The sequence below is a fragment of the Myodes glareolus genome, chromosome 24, assembly GCF_982192425.1.
Source record: "Myodes glareolus chromosome 24, mMyoGla1.1, whole genome shotgun sequence".
Classification (NCBI taxonomy): Eukaryota; Metazoa; Chordata; class Mammalia; order Rodentia; family Cricetidae; genus Myodes; species Myodes glareolus.
Window position 1 is genome coordinate 9103150 of NC_142049.1, and position 23618 is coordinate 9126767.

General features: G+C 43.3%; 1 protein-coding gene across 29 annotated transcripts in view; it reads left to right on the forward strand.

The window, feature by feature from the left end:
• Dlg2 (discs large MAGUK scaffold protein 2) overlaps positions 1-23618 on the forward strand; it is a 1777227-nt gene that overhangs the window by 1600211 nt on the left and 153398 nt on the right. Inside the window, exon 1 of one of the 29 annotated variants that reach the window (XM_085683024.2) lies at positions 2354-2617. The exons of the other annotated variants lie outside the window; for them this stretch is intronic. The gene's annotated coding sequence lies outside the window, so the exon portion shown is untranslated. Of the gene's footprint in view, positions 1-2353; positions 2618-23618 lie in introns of those variants that run through there. 29 annotated transcript variants of the gene reach the window in all.

The following is a 23618-nucleotide window of genomic DNA, read 5'->3' on the forward strand; positions in this document are numbered from 1 at the left end:
TGGGGGATCTTGTCTCTAGAGCTGGAATTGCTGGTGGGTTGCCATCCCCACCTGACATTTACACAGGCTGTGGCAGTCCCAAACCTAGTTCTCATACTTGCTCTGCAATTGCTTTAACAGTTGAGCCATTTCCCTAGCCCCAAGAGAGCACGGTTTAATAGCAACGATCATCATTTATGCTGACTTTAGAGGAGTTGGGCAAGAGAGATGCCTGTCTCCCCTGGCATAACTTGATGGGTCCATGCAAAAGTACATTTTTTTTCTTGAGATTGATGGCAGGTGCTCATTTACAATTATAGAAAAGACAGGTGACATCAGAGTAGATAGGAAGCATCCTCTCTGTATACTTTCCTAGCCTGGGTGAGCTCCTTTGCCTGGTGGTGAGGTAGAAAGAAGCTAGTGAGCGTAGCTGATGGGGGCAGAGAAGAGGTGAAGTAGAAAGATAGAGGCTAATGAGCTGATTGGGCAGCCCGGAGCAAGGCCCATGTGATCTGCATTCTCACTAGAAATCCTGCATCCCTAGATGTTTGGCAGCCTGGGCAGCAGACATATCTGGATCCTCCCCCACCCCCATGCCTTACTTCCATAACATCCAGGAAGGCTCCTTGGCAAAGAACAGCTGACATATAAAAGACACCTGCGGGAGAAAGCCGCAAGTAAATATTCCTAATCGAAGTGTGGCGGGAACAATACTGCCAGTCTGGGCACACATGCTATGAACGGGGCACCATTTTTCTGACGTATTCTGCTGGAATTTTTTGAGATAGACATGAACATACCCATTCTGTAGATAAAACAATAACTATATAGTCAGTTACTAGCCGAGTTGGAACTTTATAAAAACAATTAATCGCCAACCCTACTATCTTCTTATTTCTGCTAAATAAAGATCATTGTTAATAAGTGTAACATGAGGGCCGGCTTGTTGGGGTTTCTGTCCCTCCCAGTACCCCAACAGCCGGCAAGCAACAAAGAAAATCACGCACAAGACTCCATAAGGTTATAAACTGATTGGCCCATAGGGTCAGGCTTCTTGTTAACTCTTATAACTTATATTAACCCATTATTCTGATCTATGTTAGCCATAATGGCTCCATACCTTTCTCAGCTGGGCAGGTTACATGCTGCCTCTTCGGTGTTCTGCGCAGGAGTGGCTGAGGAAGCTCTGCTTCCAGAATGCTCCCAGTCTCTTTGCTCCACCCCTACTTCCTGTCTGGCTTTCCCGCCTATACTGCCTGCCTGGCCAATCAGCGTTTTATTAAAATACATGATTGACAGAATATAGATAATTCTCCCGCACCAAATAAGTGTGTCCACTTTCTACTTTGAGCAGTTTAATGCAATGCTTCCTATGGTAAGGCAGTATTGTTGAGGGTGTGAGCTTTGCACTTGACAGCCTAGGGAATGACTCCGTTTCTGCTAGGCAGCTGATACATGATCCTGTCTAGATTGGTTACTCTCTCAGGAGCTTGCTTTTGTTTGTTTTTTTATCTATAATTTAATTTCCATGCTAGAACCTACTTCACAGGAGCATTCTAAAGATTGAATGTATTGATACGTGTTAAGCATTTAGAAAACTGCCTGGCCTGTGTGCACTAGAGATAGTTGTCATTGTCATCCCAAGTGTGCTTTTTATGGGTCCTGATACCTGCTGAATCTAATCAGACTGACCTCAGAGAGGACAAAAGGCTCAGGCATGATGCCCACCTGCTGCTACCTTTTACAGATTCTTCTTTAATAGTATCGTCTCCCATTTCCGTGTCTTACAATTTTTGTGACTTCCATTCTTTGGGGGCAGCATAGGAGGACAGAAAGACTTTCTGTTTGACATCAGAAGATCTGGGCTTAGCTCCAAGTTCCCCATCACTCCTAGCAATTCTGAACAGTGACTTGGATAAGTCATTTCTCTTTCTTGCCATGGTGTCTACAGGCTCAGTTGAGCAGGATGAACGTGCAAATCTCTAGGACGATTTGCCTCCTCTAAGTTCAGCAAGCACCTGGCATTTGGTGGTTCTGAAGCCTTCCAAGTCACTGAGAGATTCATGGGAGTGAAAGTATTTGGTGCGCCATGGCATACGATGCCAGTGCGAGACTGGGTCTTTATAGAACTCCTATGAAGATTAACCCCAAATAGCACAGTTCTCCGCGTGTGTGCCCTGATTCGGGGGCTTTTCGCTACATTTCCCTGTTTTTTGCCGTATCCCTATGGTTTGGATGGATCCACCTTAACAAGGTATAGGGGAACACCAGCGGAGAATGAGAGTGCAGAATGAATGGTGGGAAAGCATCTTATTGGTTGGTACTGGTACATCCCAAACACCAATTGCTGTCCCTGCCTCCGGAGCTGTTAATGTTCTTCAGGATGAGTTACAAGGAAATCTATGTACCCAGCCAGCGAGGATGCTGCATGGTCACCCCCTGCGATGCAAAATATGAGCGTCTAGGAGGGGCTGTTTTATAATTCATCAGGTTCCGCTAGTGAGTTCTGCCGGAGTCTTAGTTAGCAAGGCAAGTGCGAACCGGACAGGAGACAGGAGAATCTGGCACCTAGGAAACGGGGAAGCTGCTTTCAGTGCCTCCTGCCTCCTCCCTGCTTTGTTCCCTAATTTTGTGCTCGGTAAGTTCCCTGGCTTGACAGCCAATTGTTGTTGAATAAGATTGGCAAATATAGCTGTAGCTTGGAATATGCGCTTGCTTTCAGAAGTCTGTGTGTCAGTGTTTGGGCTTCTCACAGATTCCACAATTTCCTTTTAATGAGTAAATTAGCTTAAAAGATGAAACGGAACCTGAAGAATCAATTATTCACCTTGGTCCTTGGAAGACTGCTTTCCGTGGTCGCTAAAGTTTCTCGGGTTTCATTCTATCAGTTTCGTTCGTTGGGTGAGCTTTGAAAAGAACAAGTCTCTTTGTCATAAAATTGTTTTCCTTAGCTGCCAAAACGAGGTATGTGCAGGGCGGTTTATGCGTCCCCACCCCCCAACTGACTCTTCCCCAGCGATCGGTAAATCTTAGAACAGACTGTTTGCCTGGTTACCAGCTCCGACCCAGCTGAACCTGTGCAAGGCAAGATTCAAATTGCAATCTTTTGTGTGACCAGAACTGAGGGGCTGTGAATAATTGGCATTGTAGAGATTCTAGCAAAAACACAGTATGGTGGTCGTCTCCGCATTTTGCGAGGCTGGGATCAGAAGCTGACGCGATTTGCATTTGCTGCTCCTGTTGATGGGGGGGGGCGCGGAGCGGGAGAAAGAGCCCTGTATGATGCCCGCAGGACAGACAGCTGCGGAAGGCATGCCTGGGAGCTGTGTAACTTGTGGCTGTTTGCTCGAGTTTCCTTTTCCCATTAACAACTACCTGAAGCTGTATTGTGGCTCTCTGGATGTGCTCCATAGCCAGGTCCCAGAATGTGTGCTAACTCCTGGTCTTGAACTGTACCCTATCATTTCCTTGCAAGGTCTTTCTTTCCCCACTCCTTTCTGTCGTGTTGTTTTGCCTCTGCCCGAATCCCTTGGAAGCCAACAGCTTGATGTACTTTTTTTTGAGAAGCAGATTTAACTGTAGTGTCATATGGCATATTATATATGGAGAGGAATAGCAAAGACATTTTCTCAAATGTTTCAAGTGTGTCTAGCTTGTTGACGTTCGCTTTCTTTCACCCGCAAGAAGCTACTGTCTTCTCCTGGTCCCTAATTGTCTGGCAGTGTTTGCCTTGTACATTTAGTGCGCTCTTTCTTTCTAGGGAGACTGGAGAGCTGACATAAAAACTCTTTATTCTCAAGGAGGGCAATTTGCTTTAGCAGCTCTCTGAGATGAAAACGTATGCCTTTTTATTTCATCAGGAAACTTGGCCTCCTACCTTTCCCCCTGCTTTCCCCTATTAAATGTTTTGGCCACTGGAACTATCGGGCCGCCCGTAAAGTTGTGTCTCTTCCCAGGATTCTCTCGGACTACTCTAAAAGACTTGGAAAATTGGGGATTACAGAATATAATTTTTTTCCACAAACACGTTTCCCTTCCATACTTTTTTCTTCCACAAATAGGTTTTCTACATTTTTCCATTTCTCTGAATAAGTTCTGTTTAAAGAGCAGAGGAGCGGTGTGTTGTGGTTGGCACTTGGGGTGTGTAACCCGAGACTTGGTTTCTAATCTACAAACGGGTGTCCCAGGAGGAGTCTGTAAAATATCTCTCTTCAACTTAAAGCCTCTGGGCCTTAACAGTAATGATTCAGGTAGGAAATCCAGAAAATCACTGCAGGTATAAATGAACATCTGTGTTTAATGGTGTAGCCAGCCCATGACATTTTATAAAGCTTGGGACACATGGCTGAAGGTTCCTAAAAGTGTGAGTCTACCTTACTGCCAAGAAAAATATAGTTATGAAGTACCCTTGAGATATGTATTATGCATTGAGTTTTATTGTGACACATTAAAAAAAAAAATCACACGCCAGAACCCAGACTTTATTATGCAGCAGTCTCTGGCTTTCAATTTCTATGGTTTTACAGAGAAACAAACCAATGTGCCCATCTCAGGAAACCGAGTTTCTTCTCTCATGATGGCTTTTCCATCTTCTCCACCCACAAAAGATGAGTGCTATTTATAAAAACAAAAGACAATTTAGCATGGGTTATTCACAATTTCATTTATAGCAAGAGGGGCAGGGATGCAGCTTAGCCGGTAGAGAGCTTGCTTAGCATTCCCTGGGCTGGATCACCAGGACAGCACAAACCCAGCCTGATGGAGGACACCTGTAATCCCAGCTATTGGGGCTGGAGACGGGGGATGATTATCCTTTGCTGTGTAGCAGGATGAGACCCCTTGTCTCGGGGGGCGGGGGTCAATGCAAGATACAAACGGTGACAAGAACATTCTGAGAAGACACACATAGACAAATTACGCATCTCAAACAATTTGTCCTGAAATTGTTTTTCTTAGCTCTCAAAATGCGGTCTGTACATCCACACTCCCCAACGGATTAAAAGCCAAAGTAGCAAATGTAAAATTTGCTTTTGTGGCACAAAGAATTTCCTTTTAGAGGAGGGACAGATGGGCAGAGAGAGGTCTGTCCCCTACCGCGTGTGAATGGGTCTGTCCGTCTGTATGCAGCGGGGCAGGAGAAAGGCGGGAGTACCAGACCAAGTAGACAATGCAAAGCTCAGAGCAGAGTCTTTGGCACAAAGGGGACACCCAGTAAAAAGTAGTCATAATTTTCGTAAATTATGCGTGATAGATATTATTATTAACATTGTCATAGAGGTTAATTGTGCAAGAAACGTATACCGTAGAAAGGGAAAGCAGGATTGCTTCTTTTGGCTTGAAAGATTTATTTCTGATAGCTCAATAATTTGTGTGTTTTTTTCTACTTTAGAAATTGAGTAAAGACAGTTATTACATTTCAATTCACTTCTAACTAATTTCTAGAATGGCACCCAAACCCTCGTGCAATTATTTAAAAAATAAATGTCATTTCGAGAAGGAAGCATGGGAATAAAGGGACGCTAAATAACATATCATAGCTTTTTAGTGTGTCTGCCCACCGACCGTTAGGCCACAGTTCCAGCTCTAGTATCACACTGAAACACGGGGTCAGAAGAGTCAGGTCACTTATGACGTCTCCACCAGCTTCGCTGGATGTTTCATGAGCAGGCTCTCCTTTCCTGATCCGCACAGACCCACCTGTATTTTGATTCTTTTATCAAGTGATGAGATGAGTTTAGAGATAGGTTCATCCAAATATTACTAAATTGATGGAGTTTTATGCAACATAGGACATTCCTCGGATGTAGACCTGATTCTAGAATCTACATGGTAGTCTCTACCATAGATTTACTCGACAAACTTGGCCAGTTTCACATGGGCCCATTTTTGAATCTTGGCCTTATAGCTTTAACTTTTATTTTTATAAATCTGAATATTTAATCACTATCAGTTTAGGAGCTGATTTTTAAAAACTTAAGTTAGAGATTTGTTTATTCTCATTGGGGAGTGGGTGGTTACCAATTAAGATAATATTTTCTTAAATCATGGAGAGTAGGGTACCATTGATCATAGTTTGGACGCGTGAACTAGGATGTCCTTGTGTATGGAACCATGCTTAGTGACACAAGGAGGAATTGTGGGAGAGAAAAGAAGCTGGCCTGGGAAGAGCCTCCGTTTATTATGTTGTCCTGTGTCCCAGAATATTCTGCCCTGGGTTACATAACACTCACTTATATTTCAGAGTAGTAAGCCTAATATCCCGTTGGGTCGGTTTTCTCGAGACTTCTGTTTGCTTTTGCTGTGGACTTTTCCCCCTATTAAGTGAAATAACAATCACTTGGATAAGAAAGCGGTGTAAAAATGTCAGACTGAAAGCTTTAAAAGTGCGACCCTGGAACTGACAGCGATTGGCTCCCTCCATTGAGGATAAGCCCTGCTTTCTTTGCATCTAGAGACATCCATTTGCTTCGGCAGGCAATTTTGGAACCAACTGGATGAAGACCCTTTGCCATTTATCATTTATGCCATTGGAAAACGTGGTCGCTTGGAAGATTATGGTGAACTTCAGGTGTGTTTCTCGTGCCTCTGGTTTTAAGTTGTGGTTTTTAACCTGTGGGGCTGGATTCAACTGGAAGCTGCCAGAAGGAGTCTTGCCTTACAAGCTGGCATGAAAGCAGCCACAGAGCCCACAGCTCTGTGTGGCCTTAATGGCTATTATTGCAGCTCCTCCTTGGCGGTGTTTCCTTCTCCCAACACCGCCTTTCATCTTGTGTTGTGTTTGAAACAAAGACCCACCTAGGGGGAATTAGCAGTTAGGGGTTCCAGGCAGCAGCTCTCTATGATTATTAAACACTTGGAGCTTTGTGGGTTTTTTTTAAAGCAATGAGGATTCTCATACAATTAACAAGTGATTTTTTTTTGCTCTTATTTTTTTTTTTTAGTTCTTACTTTTATTTTCACAAGGTTTTCTAGATGGAAAGGCAGGCTATGTCTTAGGAAAATTTTCTGTGACCAAACCTTGCTCTTCTTTGCTAAAAGTAAATATAGGAATTTCTTTTTCTCTAGGCTTTTTACAAAATAAAAGTCAATGTTACAACTTACATTCAGGCATTAGCTATTATTCATCCCTATGTGAGTCTATGGTACAGTAAATACTTGGTAAATAATGTGTCTAGATAAAGATGCTTACTTAGCCTGAAACAAATAAAATGATAACTCTGGATGTTGCACACTAAATTTATTTTTCTTAGAATAGTGGTAGAGATGGACATGGAAATTAAGAAATGAAGATTAAATTGTCATCAACATTGATTCTACATTGATGACTCTTAATAGAGCAAATATCGAATGGTAGTCTACTGCCAACTTTTACTTTCTCTAAGCTTTATGTGTCATTTAAGCTTCTCTAGCATGTATTGTTTATGTGCTGAGGGAAGGGAGGAAAAGCAGGCTAAATGGGTTTGGGGAATGACTAATGCTATATTCAGAAGAACACTGCAAGAAGACTCGAGTCAAATGTCCAAAGTGTGCACAATAATGGATAAAGTGACGTGTTCTGACCTGAAGGAAGCAGATTAGTTTATTTGATTTGGTTTCTTTGTTGTCTACTATGAAGTGTTTATTAAACATGAACTAAATGTGGGAAGACTTGCTAGGTGACAATATTGCAAGGCTGATATTGATCCTTGAATGCAAAGACCTTATAATTTGGGAGCTGAATGGTTATGTGAACCTGTGATTCTGAGATTCACATCCTACCATGACAGGCGCAGATAGCATTGCTTTCTGTCGCAATGGCAAAAACCGTGACTCAAACTGACCTGCTCAATAAAGGGAATATTGGTGGTTGTGACTTAAAATATAACAGTCAATCCATGTCCGAGAGGTCATAGCCTACGGCTCAAGACACTTGTTTCTGTTGGTTTTGCCATGTTGCTGGTCTTGCTTTCATCCCAAAGACTGACTGACTCACCTTGATAGCTCTCGGATGATGCCAAAGACTCCCAGACAGCTTGCTTACATAATCATAGCCAGGCCTAAAGAAATCCTAGCAACGAATGGTCCCTAGAATTCACTTTGAATGGGTTGGTTTATGTCTGCTCTGAGCATGAGGCCAAATCATTCACTCTTTTCCAGATCTCTAAATGACATTTGTTAGCTGTCATTGGCTGTTACTTAGGGTTGGAGAGAATGACAGAAGCTGTCAAAAGGTCTGAGGCTTCCACTCTTGTAAAATGCATAACACGTACTGGACAAATGTTCCCTAGAGTCAGGACATAGAATAAAATACTGAAGGCCAACCATGTCATATGACAGAAAGTGTCTTTACCTTGACATCCGGGATGGCAGGGGCTCGCCAGGTGAAGGAAGGCCTGAGATACAGCCTAGTGGCAAAGTGCTTGCCTAGCAGATTCAAGCTTCCAGGTTTGATTTCCCCAGGAGTGAAAATTTAAATGAAAGAAAAAGAAAGGCTTCAAGACATGGAATGTATCTCTGTGAATTCGCAGATAGCAGCCAGGTAGCTGTTCCCTTACCCTGGCACTGTCACAAGAGTCACCAGCGAGGGACCATCTGTCCTGAAATGTAATGAACAGAAAACCTGAAGTATCAGCCTCGCCAACACCGGCTGTGTGATTATACCACAGACGAAGACTCTCGTTTATGTTCTTTTTTTTTCTTTCCAATATAAATACAAGTTTGGATTTACTTCACAGTGAACCTTAACTTTTTTTTGTATTGTATTGTGGAGCTGGCCCAGACCATCTCAGCCACCATCACTTAGTTTTCGTGCTAATGGAACCTACAGAGAGACAGTTACTCACTCGTACAGCACCTCGGGTTCATTTGGATCTTGATGTCATGAAACTCACTGTAAATGTTGAACTGTGTAAGACAAATAGGAGTGTACTTCTGAGTAGACACATTTGCTGGGCCGCTCATGGCAAATATATCACATGGACAATGACATAGAGTAGCGTGAAATATTTTTATCAAAACACAAATGTTCCATGGGAAATCAGCCTTAACAGAGATCTCTGCAGTATGCACACTTTATATGACACATAAGTTTTGCTTTTGACTGTACTCATCCTTTTTTCCCATTGAGCAAATAAATTTAGTTGGTTGATACGGTTGCTAGAAGTGGTAACAGTTTCTGCCCCAAACTCCTGATTGCTAATTCAGTTAGCTGCCTTTGGGTCATTTGGCCAGTTTCATTCCACAGAAGAGAAAGTTGTAAGACTGTTGTTTGCTTTCTGCAGGACTCATTTTCGTATCTTTCACGATCTGTTGGCTTGTTGAAGCATTCCTTGTTGCTGCAACTTGTCTTGGTGTGGTCAGTCCACCTACCTGGTATCCATGCTTCTGAAATCTCACTTGTCTACCTACCCTCTTCTCAGAGAACATTTAGTAATGACAGGACACAAAACCAAAGGATACATCTCCTTGCCCTTTGCTCCTAGCAGAGCAAATCTGTTTAGAAAACCCATCGGCAGCCACAGCCTGCCAGGCCCCATTAAGCTGTATCTGCAGGGAAACTAAAATGTAGAGGATCGGGCAAGGGCATGGACAGTGCTCGCCTGGATGCTGGCTGCTGCTTTTCAGGTTAGCTCGCAAGTACAGATCAAACTGCAATATTGTGGAAGGGTGATAGATAGCGCTCATCTGAAAACACAGCCCGTCAGAGGTCTGCACGGCGCCCGCGACATTGCCTTGCTTCCCTCTAGTATAAACCAGAGAAAAATTTCTCTGTTGTCTTCTAGAGCTTTCTTAAACAAGTCAAGAGACAGATACTTAAGTTGTTTCTTGGGGGGAATGGCTTACCTCTGGCAATTAAGTACTGTGAGTGCTTACAAAGGTGTGTGTGTGTGTGTGTGTGTGTGTGTGTGTGTGTGTGTGTGTGTATGAGAGGGAGAGAGAGAGAGAGAGAGAGAGAGAGAGAGAGAGAGAAATCCTCCAGCAGTGTGCACTGCTTCTTAAAATAGTAAAGTACCAAACATCCCACTTGGTAGAACTTCTATCTAGAGCCTGCTGAGTGCCCCTCTCCCAGCTACTTCAGACTCTCTACCCCCAGGATTTGTACACATCACCATAATTAACAACTGAAATGTTAATACGAGGTCCCACTGATTAATGAAAACAGTGGCATGAATTTTGCTTAAGTCTGCCTTATGTTTCAAGAAGTAGAATTGTAATTGGGTCTGATAATAACATCCAGATGTGTCAATAACGAATACTTAAATATCAAGATGCTTTAAAAATCACTTATTTATCTGCAGGAGTGCGTGTGTGGCTGCGGGTGCTGTGTGTGCATGCTGGAGGCTGACATTGGGTGCTTTTCCTGCTTGCTCTTCACCGTATTCATTGAGGCCGAGTCTCTCCATTACAACCAGAGTTTATGTGTGTGCACCCATCTAGCTTGTGACTTGACCTGTAGATGTGGGTCCTCTATCTCCGCCTGCTTGGTGCTGGAATTACAAGCTGCAACCACGTAACCTGGCATTTGTGTGGGTTCTGGGGACCTGAGCTCTGGTGTCCTTGCTTGCAGAGCCAGCATTTTATTCTTTAGCCCATTCCCTCTCCATTGCTGACCCTTGTATGGTTTTTTGTTTGTTTGTTTGTCTGTGCTTTTGTTTGCTTTTAAGATGACAAGGGGGCTACTATTTGAGACTCTCTGAAAGGACTGGCTAAGAAATGGACACCATAGGCATATTGAACCCTGTAAGGCTTTGCAGTTTTTATTCACTTGACAGATAAAATACAACTAGAGGTTTCAGGGCAACTTCTCTAATATTTTTGATGTGTTGGATTGTAGTTTTGCTGAAAACAAGCCACTTCTTAGACACGCACGCTGACATTTGTGGATGAAGTCAGTCATCTCAATCACAGGAGGGAAGTGGGTAGGGTTATAGATAAGGTAAGGAATAAATGTGTAAGTATAGTTTACCTGTTGATTGGGTTTTCTTCCTGGAGACCATCTTCTTTCCTTCCTTCCTCAAAGTTAGGCTAGTCCTATATCCAACACACTCTGGGCTCATTTTTGTCATCAAGTTTTATTTTGTTTGGTTTGTTTTAGAGCCAGGGTTTCACCGTGTAGTCCTGACTGTCCTGGAACTGACCAGACTGGCCTCGAACTTACAGAGATCTGCCCGCTTCTGCCTCCCAAGTGCTGGGATTAAAGGCGTGCACCTCCAGGCCTATTTTTGTAGCTGTCCTTACCTCAGTCTTATTTATCTGTTTTTTATTTTTCTGGATCCTGTTGACCAAGGGAGCTCTTGCAATAGACAAAGATTGTTTTCGGGGCCCTCCTATTGGCTAGTCTCCTGGAGCCTGGTATGTTGGGCAGAAGACTGGGTAGATAAAGGAGTGGTCCAGACTCTCACAGTCTGTGTCAGGTTGTGTGATCTAGAAGAGCAGGAAGAACAGTGTGAGGGCACACTCATCATGACCAGTAGCAACTGCAGAACTGTACACTAGTGGAGGCTTTTCAGAGAGATTTGGCCGTTGTTCTTGCTTTTGATACAAACTATGTTGAAGCTCTCAAGTCAGACAAAAGTCAGCCTTTGTTTACTATTTAGAGAGGCTTTTAATCATAGTACTCATATAGTATTGGGAAAGATAGTTTCTTATATTTACAAGTCATTTGTCAAATAACATTTAGCCTGTATGGGATTTTTGGGGTGTGTGTGTGTGTGTGTGTGTGTGTGTATACATGCACACTCATATGGTGTATGTCAGTGTTCATGCATGTGGTCATTTGTACACATGCCTATAGAGAACTGAGGTTGATTTTGGATGCCTTCCTCAATCCTGCTTCTTCTTGTACATCGAGACCTAATCTCTCACTGAATCCAGAAGTGGCTCTCTTGGCTAGTCTGGCAAGCCAGCCCACTCCAGCAACCTTCTGCTTCCATTTCCCTTGCACAAGGATTATGACTAACTGACCACATCTACGGAGCTTTCAGTAGACTCTAGGGGTTCAAAAATTACAGTCTTCACAATTGCTCAGCCCATATTTTACCCACTGAGCCACCTCTCAATTCCAGCTGTGTGTTTTAACAGTACGGAAGAATCCGTCTGTTCTTCGGAGCTCCTACTCAATGACTTGGGAATAATCTAGCAAGATGAGTTCATAAATGCACATATAATATCCCCCAGAGAACCTGCTTCACAGGCTAGATTGAATTTTCTATTTCTTTAAATGAAATTTCTTCATCTAGGAAAATGTAATAAATTTCCTTAACGTCATAGAATTTCCTGAGATGAGCTTGTGATCAAGCCCAAAGGGATTTGTTTCTTCCCCTGATGTAGATACAACTCCTATGCTGAATTGTAGATATGGGCTATGTATATCAAGACTTATTACAGTGCCCAGTAAGCATAGTTTCCCCAGAAGAACTTTCGTTGGTGTGGTGTGTTTTTATTTCTATATGTCCAGAGCCTAGTCCACAGTGTGTCCTCAATATATGTCTGCTGACCTCTCTAAGTGCATCCACCTTCCTCTATGAGCTTCATGGCTCATAACCACAAACATCCAATTTTTTTTGTAATGTGTAGTGCTAGTCCAGAGACATCCAAACACGGTGACTGCAGAATCATCTCCAGTGCCTGGCAAATTCTTGGGGAGTGTAGAGTTAATCAGATGACCATTTACCCTCAGCTCCAGTGGAGCGCACTGAACTGTTGACAGTTCCTTGTGTTACCGGAACTTAACTATAGTCTTTTACCGGAACTTTCTATAGTCTTGCACTATAGAAAAGGGTTGACCACACCTGTCAAAGTGCACATCATGGCCCCGAAAAGAAAGAAAACAAAGAATACATAGCAGAGCTGTAAAATTCTATTTTCCAGGGTGTTGTTATTATTGTTGTTTGGGGGTCTGTGTTGTTGAGCTTTTGGGGAGAGTGTTGTTTTAGACAGTCTCTTCATGTGGCCCTGACTGTCTTAGAACTCAATATGAACATAATGCTGGCCTTGAACTCACAGAGACTCCTCCCGCCCCTGCCTCTGCCTCTTTGGGGGCTAGGGTTAAAGGTCTTCAGGTTCTTATTGGTTTGTGTTACGGGTTTGTTTCTTAATCAGCTAGTTGAAGCTGTTTTCTCCATGTGGACCAAGACTTGGTTTTCAGTTCTCTTTCTCTGTTAAGCCATAGATTCCCCACTTGTTCAGCTTCATGGACTCCATATCTGCAAGTGTACGTGCTGTCAATATTCAGGTATCCAAAGAATACTCACTTCTCTGTCCTTAACACCTTTCGTGGCACGGGAAATCTGAGACAGCTTCTGACTTTGGTAGTAATCATTTTGTTCCTACATTTTCAGCATTAGAAGGATGTCTATCCCTTTTGTGTTTCGGTCATAGATACAGTTGGAGGGCTTTCAAAATGAGACAATTCTTTTGCATATTCATGCAGAAGAAGCCAATGCAAAAAAATCCTTCAACTTGAAAAATGTAAGGTGTAATATTAGACATAAAAATGTTTTTCATTAAGTAGAGCCTGAGTTTGAAGGGCCATGGGAATTCTGCTTATGAACAGACTGCTTCTTTTATGAATCGTAATTGTATGGTATAACACATGACCACATTTACAAAAATAGGTACAGAATATACAAAGGCATCATGGTATAAAGTGTTTTCTTATAGGTTTTCTAGTTAAAGAATAACCAGTACCAGTTTGTTCTCACTTGTGTCCCTTTGGATTGAAATTTTATTGCCAATGGCCAGAATATTATTCTGTAATAAGTTAGCAAACCTAAGTAATTTGGGTAAGTTGAGTAAAGAGAAGGGGCTTGTGGCAGAAAGGACCATGCCTGTTTGCATATCACTGTCTATAAAAACTTCACAGAGTCGGCATATATATAGTAGGCATTCAACAAGTGAAGTGATTCATTAATACAAGATTAGGGCTGGGACAATACTGTAATCGTGTACTTTGTTGGCACATCTTGGCCATGAAATAAAGATGTCTTGGCTACTTGTAAATCTGCTGAACTCAGCAAGCAAATTTGACCTTCTAATTCCTCACAGAAACAAGGGGTGAGGTGCTGAATGAAACTTGGGTCACGAACTTTACAAACTCACCGTCAGAAGGAATGACAAGGGTATATGCATATTGCTATAGCTCTATGTTGCCATAATTTATGTGATATCCAATAGGTATGAGTGCAATTATTTCAGAGTTAGCAAAGGATAAGGATGATCCAGAGAGTGTGATTCATTTTGCTTAGTGAGGCCAGGGGCAACTTCTCTGAGCAGCTCCACAATGGTTTAAAGGACAAAAGATACCTTGGGTATGAGAAGCAGCCTACAGTAAGCAAGCAAACAAATGGGGATGTGAAGCAGCAAGGTATATTCTGGAGCCCATAAATAGGTTTTCAAAATTTTTGTATTAAAAAATATTCCCAAGAAATATAGAAAAGTTGTAGAAATTTGAAGACCCTCCATGCTACTTTGTCTCACATAAATCCGCCCCTGCTTCAGTGCCCACTACTATGATGACAGACGGGGCCTTTGCTACTCACAGCAACCTTTTCACCTTTGATTATCAGCTTGAAGGCCACCATTCCTACTTGCTTTTGTTTGTTTGGTTGGTTGGCTGATTTGTTTGTTTGAGGTAGAGCTTATATAGCTCAGACTGGCCTCAGTCTCCTTATGTAGCTAAAGATAACCTTGAACTTGAGGTTGCCACCCCTCACGTACTGATTACAAGTCCTTGGGCACAGTATCTGCTTTTGTTCAGTGGCAGATACTGAAACAAGGTGCTTGGGGCATATGAGGCACTTACTCTACCAAAGGAGAGAAACCCTGGTCCATTCCACTTCGCCATTTTATTTCCTGGGTGATCGTGAAATATTCGGCAGGGAGGGCAAGTCCCGGACTTTCTTTCCCTCCTTTTATTTCTAAGTACACATCTAGTAGCAGACCCTGGTCCAATTAAAAGGAGGTTGATTTTTTATGAAAAAAAGACGACGAATTGTAACCACATGGATCTCTTAAACGAAGCGGGTGCATTTTTGGACTGACTGCCATGCCGAGACCTTTGTGTTCAGGTAACGGATTTGAGGGCACACGGAGATGCACATTTTCAGACAGATGCTAAGGACCAGGCAACCGGGTCTAAAAAATCTGGTTAGATGGGGATGAAAATGGAATTGCTTTCAAGGGAATCAGAAAATACATTAGCATCAAACCAGCCCCCTGCAGCAGCGCACGTCAGTCTGGATGTCATATCCTTAGACAGTTATAATAAGCGTGGGTAAGACAGCAGCATTGGATCACCTTTAGATCACGATAATTCAATTCCAAAGGGCAAATGAATGAAAAACGCCCTTCAAAACTCATTGGGCGCACCGAGAAAAGGTTATTGGAACACCACCAGAGGCAAAACAAGAAAACGCACCTAAAGTCATTTTTTTCTTCAAATCTCCTATGTTCCTATTTTGGTTTATTTTATTGTCTTGACATATGCCTGTAGGCACACGTAACTTTTACTATCAGAAGGCAGGTGTGCTGAGGAACTCAACAGTTTGCCTGGCCTAGTCTCATTGTATGTTTGGACCTGGGAAAGTATTGATGGCAAGCCAACAGGACTGGAATGGAAGCATTTTGTTTGTTCTTTTATTTCCCCTCTGATTCATTTGGAAGACAGATTCTGGGTTTGTAGCCTAGGGCATCCTTAAACTCGTGACCATCTCCTGCCTTAGCCTCCTGCTGAGTACCGGTATTACAAGCACGTAGTGCTATGTCTGTGCCTTCGCTCTACTTAGAAGTTGGGTGGGGAAGTACATAGAGGATGGAAGTCCTGGCCTTGAACTGTGCACCTCCTGGTTATGAACACTTAGAACAGGCTGTGGGTGTCACTGCCTTTCAGTCTGCGGTGGTGTCTTATCCTCAGTGTGTGTGAGAAGGAGTTTCACTCATTGCAACTCCCTATGTCTAAAGAGATCCACTTAGGTGAAAGGGTCTGTAGACCCCATCAGCTTAAGATGAGTTGGATCGGCCCTGGCTGTTCCCCTTCTGGTAATAGCAGGCAAAGGGCTATCATTCAAGTGCAGGGAGGCCTTTGAAGGAGAAGAGAGATGACAAACTTATTTTATCTAACTGCAAAAGGCCGAGAAGTAAGTCTCATGGGGAAAATGTAATGTAGTTCTGTTTGGTGTTAAAACGAAGAAGAAAACCTTTCAGCAGGACTTACCTAGCAATGTGGGACTGGTCTGAAGATGTATTAAGGAATGTATGACGGGGTTCTGACACAAATGTTTATAAAATCACATATGGCTTCAGTTTGGGAGGATACCTAAGAAAATCCCCAAACAAATAATTGGGGATAAGTAATTCTCCAACGTCTTTCAACTCCCTTGCATCTTGGTAAGTGCCACATTATTGGCTTGACTCCAAAAATCACCGCAATTGGTAAAGAACTCCAGAGCCTCCTGGTCCTGTGGAAATGCAGTTGTATTCTCTCGGAACTTCCAGAGAACGGAGGTGGAAGGCCAATAGCAGTCATTAGCTTTCTTTTAGGCAGGTTGCCTAATGACAGGCAGAAATGCACATTAAGTCTGCAGGCCCCTTGTCTAGGGCACATAATGGTGTGAATGCTTTTACTATAGTTTATCCAATAATTGCATTGGAAAAGATAACAGGAAATGGTGGGCTTTGCACCCCTGCCATTGTTTCTCTCCTCTCCTTCCTGTAAGCTTGTTGAAGCCCCGTGTGACATCTGTTTTACCCCTCAGGTTATCTTCCGTGGTATCAAAACACCCAAGACATGATCTAGCCTTCAAGAGTTCGCTTGCTGTTTGTCCCCTGCCTCGCTGTAAGCCAGAGCGCTCTGTGATAGTTGGGTGTCTTCCCTAGGTGTGCCTTCTCCAAAGGGCTTTGCAGCATAACGTCAGGCCCTTCTGATCAGATGGAGTGACTTTCACCATTCTGTCCCCATTACTTAGAGCAGCACTGGCATAAGATGACAATGCACGCATGGCTGAGGAAAGAAGGAAGGCACATTTCTGGTGGTCCTATAACCAAAGAAGGAAGGCACATTTCTGGTGGTCCTATAACCAACTCTGCCTGTTGTCCCCCCAGTCCGACTCCCCCTCGCACCAGTAAAACCCTTTCACCAACTCATCCCCCTCCTCCTGACTCCTTGAGTATTGTTTTCTTCAAGCACCAGTTATTTCTTTCAAAATTTACAATTCATGTTTCAGCTCAAGGGTCCCAGTGCATTCAATTTCTCTACCTTCTTCAATAAGATTTTATACAAGTTCGTTAAGACCAAATACCTCTATTTATTGAGATCTTGCTCTAGTCAAGAACCCTGATAGATACTGAGAATTCTCAGGCACACAAAAAAGATGTTCCCTAATTTCCAAGTCTATGAGGAGCTGAGATATATCACTAGGATGGGAAAATTCAAAGAGCCGGCCAGGACTCCATTCCATGCGGAATAGATACTGGTGTTGGGGGCTAGCACAATGGCCTGAGTTGTAGCCCCAAAACCTACATAGAAAATAAAAAGGAACTAGAAGCTAAGTGTTCAGCCATTGCTGCTCCATCAAGGAACATCAGGTTCACTGAGAACTCTGTCTCTAAAACTGAGATCAGGAACACCTGAAGGAATCATCCAGCATTACCGTCTGGTCTGCACATGTTCCCGTACACACCATGCACACGTGTGCGCATGCACGCAGACACACACGTGACCATTGGTGGTGGTTTGATAAGCTTTGAGGGCAAGACTTCTCAACACTGAGAAACTCAGATTCTTCCAGAATTGAGAGATTTCAGTTATCATTGAAACATAAATCTATATTATAATACAAGAAGGACACACAAGCCTTTTCAAGAAAGGTAATGTACTCGTCAACCTGGTACTGCTTTGTTTATTCAACAAATATTCACTGGATATCTGCTTTGTGCCACGCACTGAGCTGAGTCCTGAGTTTTCTGAGGTTAAGTGCAGTTCATTTTTTTCCTTTTTCATCCTGAACTAACCGCGACCTCCTTCATGCCTGCAGCTTTAACTACTACCTTCTGTTACACGCAGAAAGCACCCAGCTCTGCTTGTCCACCCCCAGATTCCTCTAGTTGGTTTAATTTTGGTTCTCTTCTCTAGGGAACATGAGCTGCGACGGTTCTGCAGTGCCCTCTCTGTTCCCGTTGTCCTCACCCCTCACCCTGACACAGACCCGCACCCGCAAAGGTCCAGGCACCAGGAAGCCCATGAATGCTCCAGCAGACATACATTTACGATTGCAGACGCTCTCTGTGTAGCCCAGCTGCAAGTGTGAAAAAGTGCTTCCGGCACTGTTCCATGGCACTGCTGCAGATCTGGACCCGGAGAACGTTGTTTACAAGTGTGGTCCTGCCTGCAGGATGACAGTCTGTGTAAACACAGACCGTGACTTGGTGTTTATTCTGGCAACCCTGTTTTCATCTGGTGAGCTCATGCCACAGGCCAGATGCTGAACTAGAAACCGTCTGTCTACTCTATCCTGGCTGTGCAGTAGACTCTGTCAGAGGAGTTACCAATACACACACCATTGCGTTAATCTAGCTTTTGTTACTAAAATGAAACTCCAATAGCTGGGTAATTTCATAAAGAAAATTTGCTTAGCTCATGGTTCTGGAGGCTCAAGCACACACTAGCATGAGTGAGGCTGCGGTGATTGCCTTGTTGCAATTGATTTCATGGCAGAGGAGGGCCAAGGATTCGGTGTGGGGTGTGGGACTCCAGTGTGACACAGTAGTCACAACATGACTGGGGTCCCAGCAACATAACTAATTTAAATCTCTTTAAAGCACTTTCCTTCAGCGACATCAAAACTTCCCACCAAGTTCTTTCTGTCTCATTAAGGTCTTGCCACCTCTGAATGTTACACACTTGGACCAAACTTGCAACACGTGATCTTTGTAGGCTGTAGATCACAGCCGAAAGAGAGCTGTCTTCATATACATGAGAAAATGGAAGCCACAGGAACAAGTTGCCTGCGATTTACAGCAGGAGTCAGATTGAAAACGTAGATCTACCTAGTTCTTAATGTCATGTGCTTTCTACTATACCTCAGCGGAAATACACTAACTTAGTGCCTCTGTCTTCTCATTTGAGAAGTGGGGGTAGACTTTGGTCTCTGTCTTACCCCTCAATTGCAGTGCCCTTGACAGTGAGGTAGCTCAAGGATAAGAAATAGCCCTATACCAGGACCTGAAGGCATTAGAAATGACGGGTAGACTTTGGGCATTAAGGTTAGTGGCGCTACCACCACGTAAGCTGCTTGCTACCCTTGTGACCTCTGATTCAGGGCATTTGATCAGGAAATGAGCTCCTGGCCAAGCAAGACCAGTGAACTTTCATTGAGTTCTTCTGTCAGCTTGTATCCAGCAAGCCTCAGCTCAGTGCCATTCACACACGGCTTCTTCAACCACACTGCAAACACAATTTGCATTTTTGACAGGGAGTCTCACCAGGTCTAATAGCTATTTAATACGCTGCTTATCTTGACAATTAATGTGTGCTTCCAATTTAGGGGAAAGGTTCCAGGTGCAGTTTGGTGCACCAGCAGGAGGAAGGCTGAAAACAGTGCTTACTCCCCGAGATAAGATTGGGGCTGCAGTGGAGAGGAATAGATCCCCTGAGGGCTGAGCCTAAGAGGAAGAAGCAAAGGCTCACTGACCTGAAACAGCTCAGGGCTCAGCACTCAGCCCTGACAGGCAGTAGCTGTAGAGGAGAGTTCCTACTGCCTCACCTCTGAGAGACTGAGTTCTGTAACTGTGGGCAAGGGATGAAAATGCCCTTTATAGGGACTGCTCATCCACTCAGTTTAACAAATATTTATTGAGCATTGAACCACTTAGGAAACATGAGACCAGTGGCAGACCGGTGGAGTCTGAAACAATGTAAGAAATGGTAGCACTGGACAACCACAAAATCTTGTGTCTGTCAGCCAGCCATGCTTCTCACATCCCCAGCCCAGGTTACTCTGGTTCCAGGGGCATAGGCTGCAACTCTGCTGACATAAGATTCGGAGACAGCAATGTTCAGGATGTCATCTCCTACGATCCAAGGGGAAACATGAGGGTACAGTGCTGAGGCATGGACCCCAGGAACCTGCGGACAGCAGCCAGAGTAATCACCACTTGTGTGCCAGGAACAGCTCTGGAGGAACAGGGGAACTAGAAGAGGAAGCTATGCTCCTCGTGGCTCACACATAGCTGTGGAAAATGCACTAAGTTAATGCACTAACACACTTAGTAGAGCCAGATGCACAGCAGACTCCTTAGAAATAGCCATTCCCTTTTTTAAAGTCTGGCCTGAGAGACTGCAGCCCTGCCTCTCTTCTGGGAGATTTCTGAACAGAGGAAGCTCTCAGGGATTAGAGAGCAAAGAGCTCAGGTGAGTGGCTTCAATTGACAGAACTTGCCTGGCAGATAGAGCCGCATTTCAGTCTGCACTGAACTTGAATTCTCTGGACCCACTTCAAAGTAATGTGGGCTGTCTTTGAAGACACTTCGCGGTGGCTGTGTGTGTTGACTCTGTTCCGTGTGCACTGGAGTACTGATGTCGGATAGGGATATGAACATTACCTGTGCACAGTAAGGGAAGATATGCATGCCTTGATAGGTTTACTTGTCAGAATACTCAATGGCTTTGTCCCGAGTCTCTTGCACCTGCCTCCAAAGGAAGGTCCCTCAGCTTTGCTTTGTTCTGTGAGTCAGAAGTCAAGGGCATCAGATTCATGGGACCCCTGCAGCAAGGCAGCTCTGTAGTGCCCATGGGAGTCTGGACTGGAAGTTGTCTTGAGCACTTGGAGTTCCCTTTGTCTGTATTCCAAGCTGTGAGCCACAGCAGGTGGATATAAGCTTTGTAGCCAAACGAGTCTGGGCCTCCTAATAGAGCCCTAAATGTCAACGTGCTTTCCCTTCTTCTGCACATTTCCTCTCCTGAAACTTTGAATAATGTACTTTAATGTGCTACAGTGTCAGGAGGGTGGAGACACAGAAACAGCCTGTCTAGCACAGGGTGTTTGCTCCATAAACACGAACTTATTTACCCACTAGTAATATACTGTAGCATGCTTCCTTTTCAGTGACTGTAAGTTTGTTATTACTATTGTTCTGAATAATAACTGGGTATTTATGTTTCATGTGGGCATTGTATTTAACCTCTGTAATAACTGTATTGAGAGTTGTGTGAATAATATATAAATGGTTGTAGCACTGTGAGCGGCTACATGATTAATGACCATGTTAGTTTCAATTAATACATCTGTGCCCTAAGCACAAGGGAATTTGAATAACTTGTTCAAGGTCACCGTACAATTTAAATGTCACGGGTAGCATTTAAGTGGACAAGTGCCTTAGAGCTGGCACATCTTCAAGACTCTCCTGCACTAGACATGAACTTTGTGCAAAGCAGGGGTATTTGTTTTTGTTATTAAGTGCAGGAAAAAAAGAATGTATTGACTAGAATCTTTGATAAACATCTTTCTAGTAAAATAATATCAGTATGCAGAGTTGTTGCTCATAAAATTTGTGTAGTCTCTGACACCCAGCAGGTACTTGATATGAAGCTGTGGGTTTCACTGGAGAGCTAGGAAAGGAGGTTTATATAGAGAGAAGGCAGGAATGGAGGCTGGGATACAGTGGAAGGAAGAAGGTTGTCTAGTGCATCCCTTTCCGTCTGTCTTTCCATCACACCTCTCTAACCAGCAACCTCATGATTTATGTCCTTCAGTCCTTTCTGCTCCTGTAAATGCTGCCTTAGAAATTTTTATGCCTGCCATCTTAAATGTCAATAAATGGATCTTATCCATCATGTAGGCTTTATTAACAAGGTTGGTTATTATATCAAATATGTTTCTGGTAGTACAAGGTGGCTTTAAGTGACTCCCTGATGAAATTGTTGAAGGAACAAAAGCCCTTTTATATAAATATGTGCATACATATGAAAACAGCAGCTGTGTTTCTCAGGTAGGTGATGTCCACTCAGAAATATTCTGGGGCTCTTTGTCATCACACTTTTCTTTTTAAAACTACAAATAGATGAAATTTTATGTGATATTTCTTAATTTCTAAATATTAACCTTTATTCGTGTTTTTGGAAACACCACAAAGCCAAAGGAAGTAGTTGTGGGCCAGATGATTGGCAGGCTGCTGGTTCATGGCCTGCATAGCATCTTGCATTATAGAATATGGACTTTATGATAATACATTCTTGTTTCTGTGTTCTCCGTACTGACAAAGAGCTCCTGAGGGCTAGGCTATAGCTTGGTAATTTCTCACATCAACAGTGACCACAAAGTTAGCCTATAATGCTGCAGCCCCGCAAGGGCTAGGCTGTATCATATTGACCTAACACGTAATTCATGATACCGCTATGGTTTTAGTTTTTGTTAAAAGTGCAAGCCACTTTTCTCCTCTAGATAAAACCTTTGCTTTCCATGTTTTCAGGTGTGTATCGTTTATTTGTAAACTTTACGGCACGTCACCATGTATCGTGATAATAACTGACATTTGTGTAGCTATTTTAGATTAGATAGTTAACTATCTAATGTAAGAAATAAAAAGAATTAAGATGTAAGAAATACAAAGTTCATTGTCAGGTTTGTCTTGTTTTAAGGTTTGCGTGGTTTTGGAGACTGTATAAGTGAAGGGGGCATTTATGACGCAGGGCAGATACAGGTTTAAATTCTGTTACTGTCGTTTGCTAGCCAAGCAGACTTGGGTCTGCAGTTCTACTGGTCTTGTTTATTAAATGAGGATAGCCATGCCTTTGTCACAAGACAGCGGAAAGGATTACTTGGGGATTGGAGAGATGGCCCAATGCTTAGAAGTGTTTGCTACCCTGCCAAAGGACCCAGGTTTCGTTCCCAGCTCCCATGTGGTGGCTCACAACCACCTGTAACTCCAGTTCTGGGGATACAAGGCCCTCCTCTGGCCTGTATGGGCACCAGGCACACACACATCCATGCAGGCAAATACTTATATACACAAAAATTAAAGTAAAATAAAACTTGAAAAATACAACAGAAGAAAGAAGAAATGCACTGAGGATTGATCTCTTCCCATTTCAGCTTATTCCTATAGACATGCTCAGGGTTTGGTTCCCTGTGTGAGTCTATGTTTTGTCAAGTTAACAATCAGCATGAACCATAACAAGCCTACTCTTTCTCAACCCAACATCCAAGCAAAAGAGAATTTTTTCCCCCGAGACTGGGTTTCTCTTTCTATAACTTCAGAGCCTGTCCTGGAACTTGCTCTATAGACCAGGTTGGCCTCAAACTCACAGAGATCTGCCTGCCTCTGCCTCCCAAGTGCTGGGATTAAAGGAGTGCACCACTACCACCCGGCATCCAAGCATATTTTAAAACAGCACCTTCCGTCCCTTTTCCTCGTAAGCTTGTTGTGTCTCACAATGTGACATGCATCCAGTGCAGCTGTAAAATTCTCCCGTGCTTTTCAGCAACTCTAGCACTGCTTAGAAGCCTAAGTGCAGACTGTCTTCTGAAACTCAGGCAACGCCTTACCTGTGAGCCCCTAGAACATGGGGAAACACACTACACACGTTCAACACACAGTGGCATTCCATTTCAAAACAGAGAGAGTAGACAAAGCAACAATCCAACCAAGGCACAGCAGATAAAAAT